This window comes from Oncorhynchus clarkii, chromosome 29 (genome assembly GCF_045791955.1).
Source record: "Oncorhynchus clarkii lewisi isolate Uvic-CL-2024 chromosome 29, UVic_Ocla_1.0, whole genome shotgun sequence".
Classification (NCBI taxonomy): Eukaryota; Metazoa; Chordata; class Actinopteri; order Salmoniformes; family Salmonidae; genus Oncorhynchus; species Oncorhynchus clarkii.
The window spans coordinates 9254885-9273991 of NC_092175.1; the positions used below are offsets into that span (position 1 = coordinate 9254885).

General features: G+C 42.0%; 1 pseudogene; it reads right to left on the bottom strand.

Annotated features, from left to right (window-relative positions):
- Positions 1-12434: 12434 nt before the first annotated feature.
- Positions 12435-16883, bottom strand: LOC139387803 (cell division cycle and apoptosis regulator protein 1-like; annotated as a pseudogene).
- Between the last annotated feature and the right edge of the window lie 2224 nt (positions 16884-19107).

A 19107-nucleotide genomic window follows, 5' to 3' on the forward strand; every position in this document is an offset into this window, starting at 1 on the left:
ATCACCTTTGGTTTGCAGTTGTGAATTATGAGGCAGACAGACAAACAACAGACAGAAAATAATAATGCCATGTGTAAATTGTGGTGAAACGCTCTGGACCGAAAGAGCCCCGTGGAAGGCAGCAAATCTGTACACTCAAGGCAGACTTACTGACATACACATTACAGTTTCAGATTAGTTTTTGAAACCTCAGCCCTTCAAAGACATAGTAAAAGGGAAGCCTTTAGTTTAGACAGAAAACACCACGTATTCGTTAACCATTTATTTATTAGAATATTGCAGTACATTAGGCTTAGCATTAAGCTCTGCTACTCCAGGGTAACTGGAATAATAATAATAATAATTACAGGCAGTGAACAAGATGTGCTATACCAATTTTTTTTTTTTTTTTTTAATGTAATACTCAAATGCGGTTTTATGCAGTTTTTCTGTGTAATAAAACGGCGTGTGTATAAAATGTTTTTGAGCTGTTTTAAAGGAAATGAAACAAAACTTTTCCAAAAGAAAGAAGAGCAGGAGGAAGCGAGTTTGGTAAGGCACAGTTTATTATAGGCGTGGCTTTCAGCTAGCGCTTTTCGGTCTCCCATAAGAGGGACTGTCATCCCAGTTAACCTGGTCTGTTCATAAACTAATTAGTTGTGCGCTAGCAGGAGGAGGCGAGTTTGATAAGTACTCACCCCGTTCTTGTACAAAGGACTGAAGGCAGCTTTATAATGAAGTTGCTTTTAACATGTTTTAATTTCTTAAATGTTTTACCCTGGTTAAATAATTTGTACACATTTCAAATGCCTTTTACAGATTATGTTTTACAAGAAAAATTACTTTTATTCATGGTTGTTTCTATTGTTTTTAACAACATGTACTTTTTAACTAATTTCAATGCAATATTCAAATGCTGTTTTTTATGCTTTTATGCCATTTTTATGTGCATAAAATGATCTACAAAAATATAATCGAGCTATTTTTAAAGAAAATTCAACAAGAAAAATGGCATGTTAAATCAGGAATAGCGTGTTGACTAGCCGTAGGCAGTGACTTTGATAGCCATGGGATGGTATGGACGAGAGGATGCCTCAACACCAGACAAAGGGTCTCCCGCAACATTTAAGGTACCGGTGGCCACGGCCTGACAGTGCTACGGCGCCTAGAGGAGGGATCTGTGCCCCGAAGGAATGGGACTGAGTTGATTCAGAAGAGCAGGAGGAGGCGAGTTTGATAAGGACTCACCCTCTTCCTACACAAAAGACAGAAGTAGGCTTTTTGAACGAAGTGACCTTTTAACATGTTTTCATGCCTCAAAAATGTATACTCTTGTTTAAATCATATGTGCACATTTTAAATGGATTTTACTGATTGGATTTTTTTTTAAAGTACTATCTTAGGCTGCTTTGTTGTTTTCAATAAAAAAAACGCATACCTTTTTGTAAATGTTCAATGCTGTTTTTAACACCTATTATGCTATTTTGAAGTGTACAAAGTATTATGTAAAAGTATGAGCTGTTTTAATGAAACAGTAGGTGACAAAAAAGCTGCATGTAATACAAAAGATACATAAGATATTTAATTTGTATTTAACTTATTTATTATGGATCCCCATTAGCTGCTGCCAAGGAACATTTAAGGCAGTTATACAGTTAAAAACATTAAGTGTGTGCCCCCACACTATTCTACAACACAACATACATGTTTAGCTAGTCTCCATATAATTGTACTACTCACTTACCTACCACACCATCAGGTCAGTCAGTATGATGAATTAGCTACAGTAAGTTACTATAACTCACTTGTAACTAGTTGACAGTAAATGATTGACAATTAAACAGTAACTTCCAGCGAACCAGCTGTCATTAAGCTAGTAGAAATTGTACAGTAACCTCTTACCAATGCAGATCTCAATTGTCACAAGATCGTATAAATATTGCAGAACTGACAATGTGGAGACAAAAAAGGCCTTAAGTTTAATCAACATAACAATAAAACCACTTAAAATGATACACCATTCACACTGAAGGTTGGCAAAAATACAACATATTTTAGACCATGACCCCAAATATGATAATAAGATAATAAGCCCCACTAGCACATTGCCCCCTCCTACATTTCAAAGTGCAGTAATGACTGTACCTAATGACTGTACCTAATGCTGCATTGCCAAGTGGGAAGTGGGAGTTTACCCTCCAACTGGTAATTACTAGTGGGAAATGCATCTTCTCCAAATTCTCCAACATGACGCCACCTACTAAAGAAATTAGCTCGATAACAGTATTTTTGGCAGTTAAATGTAACAATAAAACATTATTTATAAAAAGCAATCTATTAAAATGGTTTTTGAACCTGTGGCGGGCGCAGATTTTTTAACAGGATTTTTCTTTGCTCGTCTCTGGAGAGATTACATGATAACGGTACTGTACTGTAATTTCGTAGTATCCAATTGTTGTAGTAGCTACTATCTTGTCTCATCGCTACAACTCCCGTACGGGCTCGGGAGAGACGAAGGTTGAAAGTCATGCGTCCTCCGATACACAACCAACCAAGCCGCTGCTTCTTTAACACAGCGGCACATCCAACCCGGAAGCCAGCCGCACCAATGCGCCGGAGGAAACACCGTGCAGCTGGCCACCTTGGCTAGCGTACACTGCGCCCAGCCCGCCACAGGAGTCGCTGGTGCGCGATGAGACAAGGACACCCCTACCGACCAAGCCCTCCCTAACCCGGGCGACGCTAGGCCAATTGTGCGTCGCCCCACGGACCTCCCGGTCGCGGCCGGTTACGACAGAGCCTGGGCGCGAACCCAGGACTCTGATGGCACAGCTGGCGCTGCAGTACAGCACCCTTAACCACTGCGCCACCCGGGAGGCCCCCTGCAATAGTTTTACCACGGTCTACCAAGCTAGCTTTTATTGTCAGCTAGTTTGCAGTGGTTTCGAGCAGGTATTATCAAAGAGGGAATTGCTGCTAATTTGTTAGCTTCTCCCTTTTCAATAATAACTTTCAACTATAAGTTAAGATTCAAATGATCATCATCTGGTGAGTGGAACTGTGTTGTTTTCTTTCTTTTGTTAGCCATCTCTTTGAAATTAACTTAAGTGTGTGAAACTTTTTAAAGTGGAACTGCATTTTAGCAACATGAAATCTTATTACAATCTGTTCATATATACCCCCAGGAAGAATATGACACTTTTTTAAACATTTTCTGACAAGCGACCACTTAGATATGGCCCTTTTCACGTTTTGATAAATTCTTAGAATGTTTGGGAATTACCTAAGGCATTTGTAAAAATTCTATAGCAATATAGAGTGGGAAAGTGGCCTAGCGTTTGTACAATTGTTAGACACTTCAGTAAATAAACCTGAATAAAAACATCTGTCTTGTCCAGGACCGGAGTCTGCACAAAGCCAATGAGAACCACAGTAGGCCTTTATACAAACAAGCCATATGCCACACAGGCCTGCCATCATTCACTTTGAACTGGACTGTGTGTTTACAGGCAGTTGCAACAGCGTGACATTAGATCATTAGAACGCATTTGCCAAAACCCACAAAATACACCTGAATGGATTTCTGCAAATATGCAAACACCCTCAATACGCAAACACTCTTACATTCCCAGCCTTAGTTACATTTCTGTTTTTGTCCAGAATATTGAGTCATTGAAACTGAAACAGTGCATCCTGAATGGAGACAGAAAACAATGTACCAGGCCAGCTGTGATTTACAAACTGATAGCAATATTTCTATCAATAAATGTATTAGCGAATTGTATTAATCATGCATTGAACTGCATCCATGTATTCTGCTAACAATGCATTAGTGTACGTCATGGAAAGTTGAGTCAAATATAACATATTTGTAAATTCTCTTATAAAGTTGGTTTTGTAGCATAAACAGGGAATTTAATATTTTTTACTCATATTATGATTGTCTGTTTGTTTCATATTTGCAAAGTAGTTAACTTTTTATGGCTGCAGGGGCAGTATTGAGTAGCTTGGATGAAAAGGTGCCCATTGTAAACGGCCAGCTCCTCAGTCTCAGTTGCGAATATATGCATATTATTAGTAGTATTGGATAGAAAACACTCTGAAGTTTCTAAAATAGTTTGAATTATGTCTGTGAGTATAACAGAACTCATATTGCAGGCAAAAACCTGAGAAATTCCACTTCCTGTTTGTATTTTTCTGGGGGTGGCAGATTTTCAACTAAGCTCTCATTGAAATTACAGCGAGATATGGATGAGTTTTCCCTTCCTACGCCTTCCACTAGATGTCAACAGTCAATAGAACTTTGTCTGATGACTCTAATGTGAAGGGGGGTCGAATGAGACAGGAAATAGTCACCACTGCCACGAGTTGACCATGCTTTCACCATGCGCGTTCACAGGGGAAGGACCTACGTTCCACCGGTCATCTGAAGTCATTCTAATTCTCCGGTTGGAATGTTATTCAAGATATATGTAAACAACATTCTAAAGATTGATTCAGTACATCATTTGACATGTTTCTACTGACTGTTACGGAACTTTTTGACATTTCGTCACGTTATAGTGGACGCGCTTTGTGACTTTGAAATTGTTTACCAAACGTGCTAACCAAAGTAGCTAATTGGACATAAATAACGGACATTTTCGAACAAATCAAGCATTTATTGTGGACCTGGGATTCCTAGGACTGCATTCTGATGAAGTTCATCAAAGGTAAGGAAACATTTATCATGTATTTTCTGGTTTCTGTTGACTCCAACATGGCGGCTAATTTGGCTACTGTTCTGAGCTCCGTCTCAGATTATTGCATGGGTTGCTTTTTTCGTAAACCTTTTTTGAAATCTGACACAGCGGTTGCATTAAGGAGAGGTATATCTATAATTCCATGTCTATAACTTGTATTATCATCTACATTTATGATGAGTATTTCTGTTGAAACGATGTGGCTATGCAAAATCACTTGATGTTTTTGGAACTAGTGAATCTAATACGCCAATGTAAACTCAGAATTTTTGATATAAATATGAACTTTATCAAACAAAACATGCATGTGTAACATGAAGTCCTATGAGTGTCATCTGATGAAGATAATTCAAGGTTAGTGATGAATTTTATATTTTTCTGCTTTTTGTGAATGCTATATTTAGCTGGAAAATGGCTGTGCTTATTGTGGTTTGGTGGAGACCTAACATAATCGTTTGTAATGCTTTCGCTGAAAAGCCTATTTGCCTATATTAACAACAAGATTAACTTTAAAATGAATTTGAATTTGGCGCCCTCTATTTTCACTGGTAGTTGTCATATCGATCCGGTTAGCGGGATTGCAGCTATAACAAGTTAAAACACTGTCAGTTCCACTTTAAACTTTGGGTCACTGGTTACTTTGTGTGCTAAATATGATTTTTTTTGTTTTTTATGTGAAGTTATAGTGGTACATTTTGATTGGGAAATGCTTAATGGTTGTGTTTTTGTATTCTGATGATTGGGCCCTACTGGCTTATTATGTCGGAGTTTATGGATTGCTTGTCCTTTAACGTTCAAATACCGAGAGCATTTTTGCACACTAAGGACTAGATTTGATCAGATCCACATAGCGGACACCCGGTTGTTTCTGCTGTGTCGGAGGTGGCGTTGGGTTAGAGATGTCAAATCTACAAGTGTCTCCCGGGATTATACCTGAAGCGGAAACTGCCATTGGCTGCACGGAGCTGCATTAAGACAAATCCCATGCAGCAATTTTTACAAGTTAGAACACTGGAATGTGATACAGTATTTAATCTACACCTCGATAAGGTTGATAGAAATCCTCATTTTCTTTAACAATTTGACAGCTCTAATGCAGTTACACCTTTAATGCAGTTACACCTCCGACATCGCCAAAACACCAGCTATACGGATGTCGTCTATTGCGTGTTTACGCTTGATTTGATTGAATCTAGGCCTTAATGTCAAGTGTCACTGAGCACTGCTACTTTTCAGCTGGTGTTGTCAGATAATCTCACAATTAAGGACTTTATTCCGGGCAACATTCAGCAAAGTGCAGAAATGTATTCTTGCCAATAAATCTGTGGCTGATCTCTGACCTAGCGGCGAACCAGGAAATGCAGTTTTCTGTCATCTAAGGGGTTGTGCGTAAAATAAATCCCAGGTGTTGTTGTGTGCCAACCAATGTTAAAGTCAATTCAATTTAAGAATTCTTAGAATTATGACAATGTTCAAGTTTGCGCTCAGCAGACCTGCTCAGTGACAATTTTTTTTAGGTAACATTGCTTGCTAATATTCTAGTTCTAGTGCAACTAGGTGACTGACAAGTGGAAAACGGCTAATGTTATTTCGACAGACTAAGGGTGTTTTGGCTTACTTACTAATGTTAACTAGAGCCTTAGCTAGCTAGCTAGCCATTTTCTATGCTAATATCTCTGGCTGTGGTAACCTTAGCTAGCTAGCTAATGTTAGCCTCGCGACCATGCTTGTGAAGCTAGCTTACTGAAGTGAATATAACTAAATGTACGGTTTTTGTCCACGTTTGGCTAGCTAACTATGTCAGTGTCTGTAACTATAGCTAACTAAATTTGGTAACAATGGCCTTTTCCAACATATCCCACAGACACACATGGGGTGCATTGCGAGGTTTGGTACTTGAAGGAGAAACTGTGTTGAATAATTTGTTACACTGTTTAGATTGAGCACATCTAAGCGAAATATATACTTTGTCATGAGAATATAAACGAATGGATGTGTTATAGACAATTATGCCAATACCATTTAGTGGCTGATTTGGTGATCTGGAATGCAGGTAATAAATAAAAAAGTGATAGTGTGTTATCCCTTATTTCCAGCGATGAGAACCATGTAGCTATGACGCGTTCCTACACGATTTCACCGAAAGACCGCTTATGGTGCTTTCAAGGAAAACTGGGAACTCGGTCAAATCATGACGCCAGTGATGATCTTCAGGTCGGAAATTTGGAGCTTTAGAAATATGCCCGTGTTTCCGACCTGGAATTCCGAGTTGGATGACAGTTCAAAACTTTTTTCCCAGTCAGAGTTCCCAGTTGTCTTGAACACAGCGCCAGAAGTTAAATCATGGAGCATTTTTTTGATTTACCTGGTAATAGAACGTAGCAGTCGGACGTCTGTTTTTGTCTTGTCCTGTCCTGTCCCATCCCGTGTATATATCGTTTTCTTCATTTTCTTCGTATATATTTCGCATATACTTTTAATCTTAATTTCCATCTACAGACTGAACATACTCTCCTGCAACCTGCCTCACCCAATGTGGTACGGGCTGCTATTTTTATACTTTAGAACCAGAACCCCCACCAGAAGCTAGCCAACTAACTAGCTACAATCTAGGTCAATTCCTGACAGTCTGCACTGCGCGATTTCAACCCAGAGCACATCGGACTGTTTTTTCTCTACCGCATATCGGACTGTTTTTTCTCTACCACATCTCTGGATTCGTACCGCAAGCTCTGAACCTTTACACCGGATCATCGCAGCTAGCTAGCTGCAATCCGAGTGGCTACTCCTGGCTAACATCTCTGTCTGAAGCAAGCACCAGATAGCCTGGAGCTAGCCTCGAGCTAGGCCCATCTCCCGGCTAGCCGAAGAGGTCCATCAGCCAATTCTTGGGCTACAATACCTTGTTTGTCAATTGTCCTGGACCCTTTTTATTGTCGACACGGAGCCATACCGATCCATCACGACTGGTCTGCCGACCCAACCGTCCGAAGTGGTTTCAACAGGCTCTTCCGTTGCAAAGTCCCCGAATGCCAATCTGATAGCCCCGGCATGCTAGCTGTCTGAATCGCCATGTCTCCAGCTCGCCCAGCGTAGTAGTACTGAATTGGCTTCCTGACTCATCTATTGCTACTCACTGGACCCTATGATCACTCGGCTACACATGCCTTTCCCTAATGTCAATATGCCTTGTCTATTGCTGTTTTGGTTAGTGATTATTGTCTTATTTCACTGTAGAGCCTCCAGCCTTGCCCGATATGCCTTATCTAGCCCTTTTGTTCAAGTTGAGGTCCACCTGGCTTAACTGGTTCCTCTAGACACAAAACCTCTCTCATCGTCACTCAATGTCTAGGTTTACCTCCACTGTACTCACATCCTACCATACCCTTGTCTGTACATTACGCCTTGAATCTATTTTTCCACGCCCAGAAATCTGCTCCTTTTGCTCTCTGTTCCGAACGCACTTGACGACCAGTTCTTATAGCCTTTAGCCCTACCCTTATCCTACCCCTCCTCTGTTCCTCTGGTGTTGTATAGGTTAACCCAGGTCCTGCACCCCCCTGCACCACTCCCATTCCCCAGGTGCTCTCATTTGTTGACTTTTGTAACCGTAAAAGCCTTGGTTTCATTCATGTTAACATTAGACGCCTCCTCCAAGTTTGTTTTATTCACTGCTTTAGCACACTCTGCCGACCCGGATGTCCTAGCTGTGTCTGAATCCTGGCTTAGGAAGGCCACAAAAAAATCCTGAAATTTCCATCCCTAACTATAACATTTTCCAACAAGATAGAACTGCCAACGGGGGCGGAGTTGCAATTTACTGCAGAGATAGCCTGCAGAGTTCTGTCATACTATCCAGGTCTGTGCCGAAACAATTCGTGCTTCAACTTTTACAAATCCACCTTTCCAGAAACAAGTTTCTTACCGTTGCCACTTGTTATAGACCCCCTTCAGCCCCCAGCTGTGCCTTGGACACCATATGTGAATTGATTGCCCCCCAGCTATCTTCAGAGTTCGTACTGTTAGGTGACCTAAACTGGGACATGCTTAATACCCCGCCTGTCCTACAATCTAAGTTAGATGCCCTCAATCTCACACAAATGATCAAGGAACCTACCAGGTACAACCCTAAATCTGTAACCAACCACCTCTTAGATATCATCCTGACTGACTTGCCCTCTAAATACACCTCTGCTGTCTTCAATCAGAATCACTGCCTCATTGCCTGTGTGCGTAATAGGTCCACGGTCAAATGGCCATGTGTATCTTGTAGCGCTAATTCCAAAAAAGTTTTGGGACACTGTAAAGTCCATGGAGAATAAGTGCTCCTCTTCCCAGCTGCCCACTGCACTGAGGCTAGGAAACACTGTCACCACCGATAAATCTACAATATTCAATAATTTCATCATTTCAATAAGCCAGTTGAAGATCGGTCCTAGAACATTACCAACATTTTAATGAAATGTAACCATGTTTGAACTTTTAGGAAACGTTCAGTTAATGTTTGTTTTTTTGTAAAGTTCCTTAAGAAATGTGCTAAGAATGTTCCAATGCCAAGCAACTATCCTGCAACGTTCGTAGAATGTTGTGGGAAGGTTGTATGCAAAATAACCGTAGGTCAAATACGCTCTCACCAAGCTCTAAGAAACATATGGTTCTCAGAACTTTGTGTGCTAGCTGGCTGGTAAAAAGCTTGAACAGCAATTGTAGCCAAAGATAGTTGAGTTGTGTTCATTACACCACATACTTCACACCTTGGGAAAACACTGCAGTTCGCTAAAGGATCTGGACCTAAAATTGTGTTTAATGGTAGTCTGGTGAAAGCACAGGCTGCAGGATCAGTCAGTCTTACTAGGGGGGGGCATACCCTCTTCAGTTGTGTCTCTTCTCACCCAAAAACACCTCATCGTGGAGCTGTCTCGATGGGCTGCAACACACAGACCTGATGCCACTACTAGCTCTGCATGACAGACAGGCATGTCTGTTCTACACACTGTGTTTCTATCTGGACATTGTGTATGTTCTGTCTGTTTTTCTGGCTTTTATTTTGATTTTAAAAATATATATGTATTGAAAACTATAGAAACGGACTGAAGCCGGTGATCAATACTGTTCTCGTGTGATCAGACATAAAAGCCTGGTGTTACAAGCGCCATGCTCTACCAACTGAGCTTAAAAGGACCTGTCTGGTGGAGTGATCAAGAGCTGAAATGGTTGTTCTGTCACATGCTTCCTGCCCAATCGCTGACAGAAGCATAACGCCGTTTTTGACACAGGCACACACTCTGAATCACACGGCCTCTGACATGGTGACAGTCACATTACCAAAACACGTGGTTTTCCCGCGAGTACTTCCTTTTCTTTGTCTAGAGTAACATTCTATCAGGTAAACACTGCACTGATTTCTATCAGTTTATTCACAGTGAATACTTTTATTAGTGGTAGAATATGAAGTCAAGAGGCCGTCTGTCTGCCCTCTTATTGCTCAGTCAGACTCAAACAGAATTCGAATTATAACTTCATTAGAGCTACAAAAAAAAACATTCCTTTCCTAAACATAGCTAAATTCTGTTTTCGAATAGTTTTCTCTCAGGGTAGCATTGTATTTATAAGCGGCTCAGAGTAGAATTGCTGATCTTGCATTTAAGATTTGAATGAATGAACGGGGGGGGGGGGGGGGGGGCTGATCCTAGATCACCCCTCCAACACAACTGCCCACAGTGGTGTTGGAATGAAGAGGATGGGCAATCAAATCACAATAGAGCGATGCACATACTTACTCAACAGCTTCATTGGTTTGAGTTGGGAAAGGTGGACTCAAATCATTACAAGTACTCAAAAGTCATGCAACAGTTAATTTTCCATACTTAATAGGTCACATGCATGTGATGAGTGTTACATTAGAAAAATACTTAAAAAAATATCCATGTGGTGTTTGGGGAAACTCAAAGGCGAGTAGTAATGTTAGTTAGCAGTAATGTTAGTCTGGAATTCAATCAAACACATGCAACCACAGTGGGACTGGCACTGTCAACTCCCTCCACTGGGATACACTGCTGTGCAAATCAAATGCAGTTGAGAAAGATTCCAGTTTTTTGATTGTATAGTATTTATCCTTTGATGGTATTTATATTATACGACCAGTATAGTGATTTTATTTTGTGTTGCAATGACATCCTGGTATTTCAAGTACAGTATACTAAAGTATGTACAGTACCAATCAAAAGTTCTAACACACCTACTCATTCAATGATTTTTCTTTATTTTTACTATTTTCTACATTGTAGAATCATAGTGAAGACATCAAAACTATGAAATAGCACATATGGAAACATGTAGGAACCAAAAAAGTGTTAAACAAATTCTTTAAAGTAGCCACCCTTTGCCTTGATGACACCTTTGTGCACTCTTGACAGTATCTCAACCAGCTTCACCTGGAATGCTTTTCCAACAGTCTTGAAGGAGTTCCCATATATGCTGAGCACTTGTTGGCTGCTTTTCCTTCACTCTGCGGTCCAACTCATCCCAAATCATCTCAATTGGGTTGAGGTCGGGTGACTGTGCAGACCAGGTCATATGATGCAGCACACAGCTAATCAAATGTCTACCCAGACTAAGTAAGTAAGACTAATTGGCATATGCAAACATTAGTAGATTACCTTGATAACAACGGTCAGACATCTTGGAAGAAATCCCCAGTTCTTATTATAACTCAGTGGTAGGGCCGACATTACAGTCAAATATATTGACATCGGAGAGTACCAACAGTCATTTGTAGTTGGGCCTCTGTATAGACGGGTTGGTTGTTTAGCAACAAAACCGACATATGCGCAACTATGGGGCAAAAGAGACGTGGTTGGCTTAGATTATTGATAACATTTAAATTACATTTAGTCTCCAAGTACTTAACTAAAATATAAATACATTTGCACAATGAGCACTTGTTGTCTCTCAAATGTCATTGCTACATTTGTTAGTTAGCTAGTTAGCGAATCTTTGCAAATATTAGCATTTACACGAGGTCAGTTTAAACACCTCAAGACAAGACATGGTATCAATAACAATACAACAAGCTGAAAAGCCATCTTTGATTCCCCACATAGCAGCTTTTTGTCATTGTTGCTGGATATATCTGACCGTTCAGAATCATAACAACTCTCGGACATATGAATAGGCTAGGCTAGTTTGTCTCAGCCTGTACGGCTGAAGCTCTAGCTCCCCGTAGCTGCACTGCTGTGTGAAAAATTAGCTGTGTGAGAAGATAGTCCAATATTTGAGGCCAGAATCGTTTTCCTTGTCAAATCACACATACAACAGGAATATACCAAAATAGCTTGACAATGACGTGCAAATGTTTTCAAACGTGTTTATTCCTCCAAAATCACATTCCAACCATGGATGGAAGTAATTGTTGGAGGAAGAATGTTTGCAGTAACATTTACATTATCATAAAAAAATACATATATCTCTCCTGACGAGTTCAGAACTAGGGAGTAAGTTGAGAAATAAATAGAAGTTAATACATTTTATAATTTTGCTCTAGTGTTGAAATGGTCTCCTGTGTGGTGACAGTCTGGAAAGAGAAACACATCATGTACGTATGTGTGTGTAGTCACTCTATCATCCCAGTAGAGTGACTGTAGTAGTATTGTGTGTGTAGTAGTAGTGTAATCTTTTAAGTTCATCTTCTCTCCTCTGTTCTGCTCCAACCAATCAGGGCTCTTCATCCTCCGTCTCTGTTTTTGATGGGGTCAGACTTGTCGTCTGTGCTAGACAAACCCGTATTGAGGATTGTGAGGCAACACACTGTTATAACATTGGACTGTTTATTTATCAATTATAACGTCTCACCTTTTACACCATTTTCTGCATCTTGTGGATGAGGGCAATCATGTGACCAGCGTCCTCCTTCGGCTTCTTATAGGACGAGATCGGAAGCGCAACCTTCTCCAGTCTGCTACTAAGACCTTCCTGGCTGGCGAATTTGAGCCATATTAGCATATTATAATACTTTTAAAAAAAATTTTTTTTTTACCTTTATGTAACTAGGCAAGTCAGTTAAGAACAAATTGTCATAAGCAAGGGAGAGTGAAGAAAGGTAAAGAGGGGGAGGTGGTAGAGAGAGAAAATAAGGTTAACCAGTCTAAATCTATGACATTAACAACATGTATAATAGGAGTCTAACATATTATGTGAGTGAGTGAGTGAGTGAGTGAGTGAGTGAGTGAGTGAGTGACTGAGTGAGTGAGCGTGTGTGTGAGAAAGAGAATGAAAAGAGAGAGAGGTACGTGTGCATGTATAACCGAGTGTGTCCTGTCGGGCTGTGATGCTGAGTTCCGGGGCTTGCCTTGTCCCATCTCCTGCCTCCAGGGCCTGCAGCAGGCTGGGGATGTTGACCACACTGCCCCTGTTAGACACCACCTCAGCCCCCACACCTGGTGTTGCCTCCCTGGACCCTCCAGACTTCCAGCCACACGCCTCCTCCTTCACTGGAGCTCCACGTAACAGCCCACAGTTACTTGAACACACAGAGAGAGCGACTTAACATGTATGTGTACAGTCGTGGCCAAAAGTTTTGAGAATGACACAAATATTAATTTCCACAAAGTTTGCTGCTTCAGTGTCTTTAGATATTTTGTCAGATGTTACTATGGATTACTGAAGTATAATTACAGGCATTTCATAAGTGTCAAAGGCTTTTATTGACAATTACAAAAAGTTGATGCAAAGAGTAAATATTTGCAGTGTTGACCCTTCTTTTTCAAGACCTCTGCAATCTGCCCTGGCATGCTGTCAATGGCAGCCCATTCTTGCTTAATCAATGCTTGGAGTTTGTCAGAATTTGTGGGTTTTTGTTTGTCCACCTGCCTCTTGAGGATTGACCACACGTTCTCAATGGGATTAAGGTCTGGGGAGTTTCCTGGCCATGGACCCAAAATATTGATGTTTTGTTCCCCGAGCCACTTAGTTATCACTTTTGCCTTATGGCAAGGTGCTCCATCATGCTGGAAAAGGCATTGTTCGTCACCAAACTGTTCCTGGATGGTTGGGAGAAGTTGCTCTTGGAGGATGTGTTGGTACCATTCTTTATTCATGGCTGTGTTCGTATGCAAAATTGTGAGTGAGCCCACTCCCTTGGCGGAGAAGCAACCCCACACATGAATGGTCTCAGGATGCTTTACTGTTGGCATGACACTGGACTGATGATAGTGCTCATCTTGTCTTCTCCGGACAAGCTTTTTTCCGGATGCCCCAAACAATCGGAAAGGGGATTCATCAGAGAAAATTACTTTACCCCAGTCCTCAGCAGTCCAATCTCTGTACCTTTTGCAGAATATCAGTCTGTCCCTGATGTTTTTCCTGGAGAGAAGTGGCTTCTTTGCTGCCCTTCTTGACACCAGGCCTTCCTCCAAAAGTCTTCGCCTCACTGTGCGTGCAGATGCACTCACACTTGCCTGCTGCTATTCCTGAGCAAGCTCTGTACTGGTGGTGCCCCAATACCGCAGCTGAATCAACTTTAGGAGACGGTCCTGGCACTTGCTGGACTTTCTTTGGCGCCCTGAAGCCTTCTTCACAACAATTGAACCGCTCTCCTTGAAGTTCTTGATGATCCGATAAATGGTTGATTTAGGTGCAATCTTACTGGCAGCCATATCCTTGCCTGTGAAGCCCTTTTGTGCAAAGCAATGATGATGGCATGTGTTTCCTTGCAGGTAACCATGATTGACAGAGGAAGAACAATGGTTCCAAGCACCACCCTCCTTTTGAAGCTTCCAGTCTGTTATTCAAACTCAATCAGCATGACAGAGTGATCTCCAGCCTTGTCCTCGTCAACACACCTGTGTTAATGAGAGAATCACTGACATGATGTCAGCTGGTCCTTTTGTGGCGGGGCTGAAATGCAGTGGAAATGTTTTTTGGGGGATTCAGTTCATTTGAATGGCAAAGAGGGACTTTGCAATTAATTGCAATTCATCTGATCACTCTTCATAACATTCTGGAGTATATGCAAATTGCCATCATACAAACTGAGGCAGCAGACTTTATGAAAATGTATATTTGTGTCATTCTCAAAACTTTTGGCCACGACTGTATGTTATATGACTGTTTATGAATGTGTTTGTGTAATGGTTCAAACAAGGACTTTGTCATTGTCTATCCTAAGTGGTGTCATGGTCAAAAACATACCCTACATAAACTGTGGCATGTAATGAAGGTAGATGTATCCAGTATCTCTGTTTGTCCATTATATCATTATCTATTCAATATCTATAGTTGTCTTGTAGAAACAGAGTAAAGTACAGATCCTTATCTTTATTGGCCACCACTCTCTTTCGCTCAGTGTGGTGTGTGTGTGTGTGTGTGTGTGTGTGTGTGTGTGTGTGTGTGTGTGTGTGTGTGTGTGTGTGTGTGTGTGTGTGTGTGTGTGTGTGTGTGTGTGCGTGCGTGCGTGCGTGTGTGTGTGTGTGTTTGTGTGTGTATAATGGTGTGAGGATGGCTCATTCACAACGTTATCATCCAGCAGGAGAGTAAAAGTGAGGCCATTTCTCCTTATTTAAATTGATTGTGTAAACACCTCTGATCTCATAGCTCTAGGGCCGTTGGAATATCCACTTTACATCCTGGCCTTGAGGCAATCGCCTGACACAGAGAAGGAATTTCTTAGAATGATCATCTAATTTTAGATAAGAGAATGCATAGCCTTCCATGCTGATATTAGGTTCTGGCTCCTCCCAGCGAGAGGCTATCTTGTATGGACATTGTCCCTCCACACACACCTTATTCAACAACTCCTGCACCTGGGTAGGTGTGAGCCACAGCCCTAGTGACAGTAAGATGTTGTGAAGGTCAACTCACCTGTCACTGCAGGTGAGAATAGAGAGCGGTCATTATAATAATTTATTTTGTATCATGAGGATGAATTTACTCCAAAGCAGATTAGTACATTACATATCAGTAAAACTCTGTGTGGTCTAGGGGCCTACTTTACCTCGAAGGCCTCCTTGGTTGTTGAGGTGTGCTGCTTCAGGAGAGAGGAGAGGGGGACGGGGCTAGCCCAGGTCTACGTTCTGTAACCAGGCACAGGTTGGCAGGGAGAGGGGCCCCGTCCTGATACACAGACAATGTCAAAGCCTTAGAATAGCAGCGAGCTGTGACTACTAGATAATATGGCTGGAACTCACTCACAAACACAAGGTCGCACACATCTGATGTTACGTTCTGAATGTGTTCTTGTCCTCCTCCGTAGGTACCATCCGCCAGACATCAGGTAACAGAGACACTTATACCTGATAGAGAGAGAGGGAGGGTTGTTCATTCCAATTCACTGTTACTGGTTTGTAGATGGAGTGCCACATAAAGTGGAAAAGGACAAAACAAAGCAAGCATCTGATTGGCTGTTGTACTGCCTATGTATATGTGTGTGTATATCTGTGAGAGTTGAGAGAGCGGGCGGATTTGATTACACTGAGCCGTGGGGCACCGGTCTACGGCCTGTGGCGTGAACGGGCAAAAACGGTGAGGGAGGAGTGCCCTTCTCAAATCTGTTCGGTCATGTTGTCAACAAGGCAGCATGATGCATCGTCCAGAAACATACATCTCTTTTCCATAAAATATCTGTTTGTATTTTCAAACTAGTTTTCATTGGGAATGCAGATAAAGCTTTTTTTTTTAAATCAATACTCATCATGCTTACGTCACTTTTGTTTTGAGCCAATTATGTCACAATTTTATGGGTCCGACTTCGCCTTTTGAACAGGAGGCTGCCCGATTCCAAAACGGATACACTCATCTTTAACCCAGTGCAAAACACGCCTTTCTGGACGCCCGGGACAAATTCATCTAATCTCCCCAGTGTGTGAGCATGAACATGTGCTTGTGTAGTGTGTGTGTGGGACTGACTGTGAACGTGTGTGTATACTGACCACTGGGAGCTGTCGAAGAAGGGGGAGAGGAGAGAAAGATGATGTGCTTATTATAGTTGAGGTAAATTGCGGTCTGTACCCAATCACAACGTAACCGTCCTCACCTTGATGAAAGAGGCATGGTGCCCACAGCGCTCACCTGTGGTTATGTCTGATCATACTGCACCGTCTGTACAGCTCCTCTGATCTGGCCATGGACAACAGCAGCACCTGTGACACACACACAGTTACCATCCATTGGGCAAACAAGACACACGGGTGGTGAGTGTGTGTGAGTGCCTTATTCTGTGGCCTCTCTCTCTGTGTGTTGGTTGGGCTCGGGCTGGGCCGGACCTAAGAGACAGGGCTGTGGGAAGAGGAAGGGGAGTGAGTGGAGGGGCTAGGAGGAAGGAAGGAAGGAAGGAAGGAAGGAAGGAAGGAAGGAAGGAAGGAAGGAAGGAAGGAAGGAAGGAAAGCTGTCAATCCAGTTGATTGTGAGGTGGCAGAAGCGGGAGGTGCGGGTAGTGACGCTGGAGCTCTAGACTGTCACAGGACACACTGGGGGAGACAGGGAGAAGGGAGGGGAGGATCAATTACCAGATGTACAGATTTGTTGAATGCCTGATTAGATAAATGAATGAATGACAGGTGGACTCACCAATTTCTGGGGAAGCAGGAGAAGAGGGCAGGACTGAGGTGTGGTAGTGGAGGTCTTTTTGGGATGGGCTCACTTCTCCTCCTCCTTCCACCTTCTCCTCTTCTGGTCACAACCCCTCACTCTGCTGTCCTCCCAGTAACACACATACATGAACACATGGCCCAATCTCACAGAACATACATTTTCCTTTGAGGTGCACAAAGAGACAAATCACACACCTCAGCGGATCTCTTTCTGGTGCCTCTGTCCCAGCCATCAAGTCGATGACCATCGTTGGTCACCACCTTTCAAAGTTTGTTGCATTCTGGGGAGAAAAATTGTCAGACAGGTGCAAGTGTAGCACATGGGGATGTGTAAAACGTACTCCTCAGTCTGAAGTGTCCCCACTTATGCAAGCAAATAGCTAGCTTTTAGTGTGGTGCCGACTGGTACGATACTTCGGGAGGGTGGTCACGTGTGCAAGCAAGGCATAGGTACTGGGCTCGAGCCTCAGTGTGAGCATAATCAGGAGGAAGTGGTACTCGCTAAGCAAACAGCGTGACGTCCTTTACACCTACATTGGCTAAAAACATTTTCAGGTTCTTGCCATAGATTCTCAAGCAGATTTAAGTCAAAACCGTAACTCGGCCACACAGAAACATACACTATCTTCTTGGTAAGCAACTCCAGTGTAGATTTAGGTTATTGTCCTGCTGAAAGGTGAATTAATCTCCCAGTGTCTGGTGGAAAGCGGACTGAATCAGTTTTTTTTCTAGGATTTTGCCTGTTTTTAGCTAAAAAAATGTAATCCAAACAAACTCCCCAGTCCTTACTGGCATACTCATATCATGATGCAGTGACCACTATTCTTGAAAATATGTGGAGTGGTACTCAGTAATGTGTCATATTGGATTTTCCCTAAACATAACACTGTATTCGGGACAAAAAGATTTAGACGCTTGAACCCCCCCCATTTTTTCCCCCCAAAAAACTCTAAATAAACATAATTCATGATGGTTTATATTTTATTTTTGTTTGTTTTGTTTGTACATTTAGAAATTACAGAAGTTTTAGTCGTTAATCATTAATAATGATGAGTGAGAAAGTTACAGACACACAAATACACCACAAGTATGTGGACACCCATTCAAATTAGCAATCACCATAGACAAACACTGGCAGTAGAATGGCCTGTACTGAAGAGCTCAGTGACTTTCACCGTGGCAGCGTCATAGGACGCCACCTTTCCAACAAGTCAGTTCGTCAACTTTCTTCCCTGCTAGAGCTTCTCCGGGCATCTGTAAGTGCTGTTATTGTGAAGTGGAAACATCTAGGAGCAACAGCATCTCAGCCACGAAGTGGTAGGCCACACAAGCTCACAGAACGGGAAGGCCAAGTGCTTTAAAAAAAGAAAAATATATAACCTTTATTTAACTAGGCAAGTCAGTTAAGAACAAATTCTTATTTCCAATAACGGCCTACCCTGGCCAAACCCTAAAACATCTCCCTTTTGAAGTAGTCCATTTTCTACTAATACTTCTATGAGGGGCGGCAGGTAACCTAGTGGTTAGAGCGTTGGGCCAGTAACCGAAAGGTTGTTAGATCGAATCCCCGTGCTGACAAGGTAAAAATCCGTTGTTCTGCCCCTGAACAAGGCAGTGTTCAGGGGCACTGTTTCCCGGGCGCTGTGGATGTTGACAGAGGGGTTGTGTTAAATGCGGAAGACATATTTCAGTTGAATGCATTGTTGTGACTAGTTATCCCCATTTCCCTCATGCTCTCTCTCTATAGGTATTTGGAGCTGGTCATTGTAAATAAGAATTTGTTCTTAACTGGCTTGCCTCGT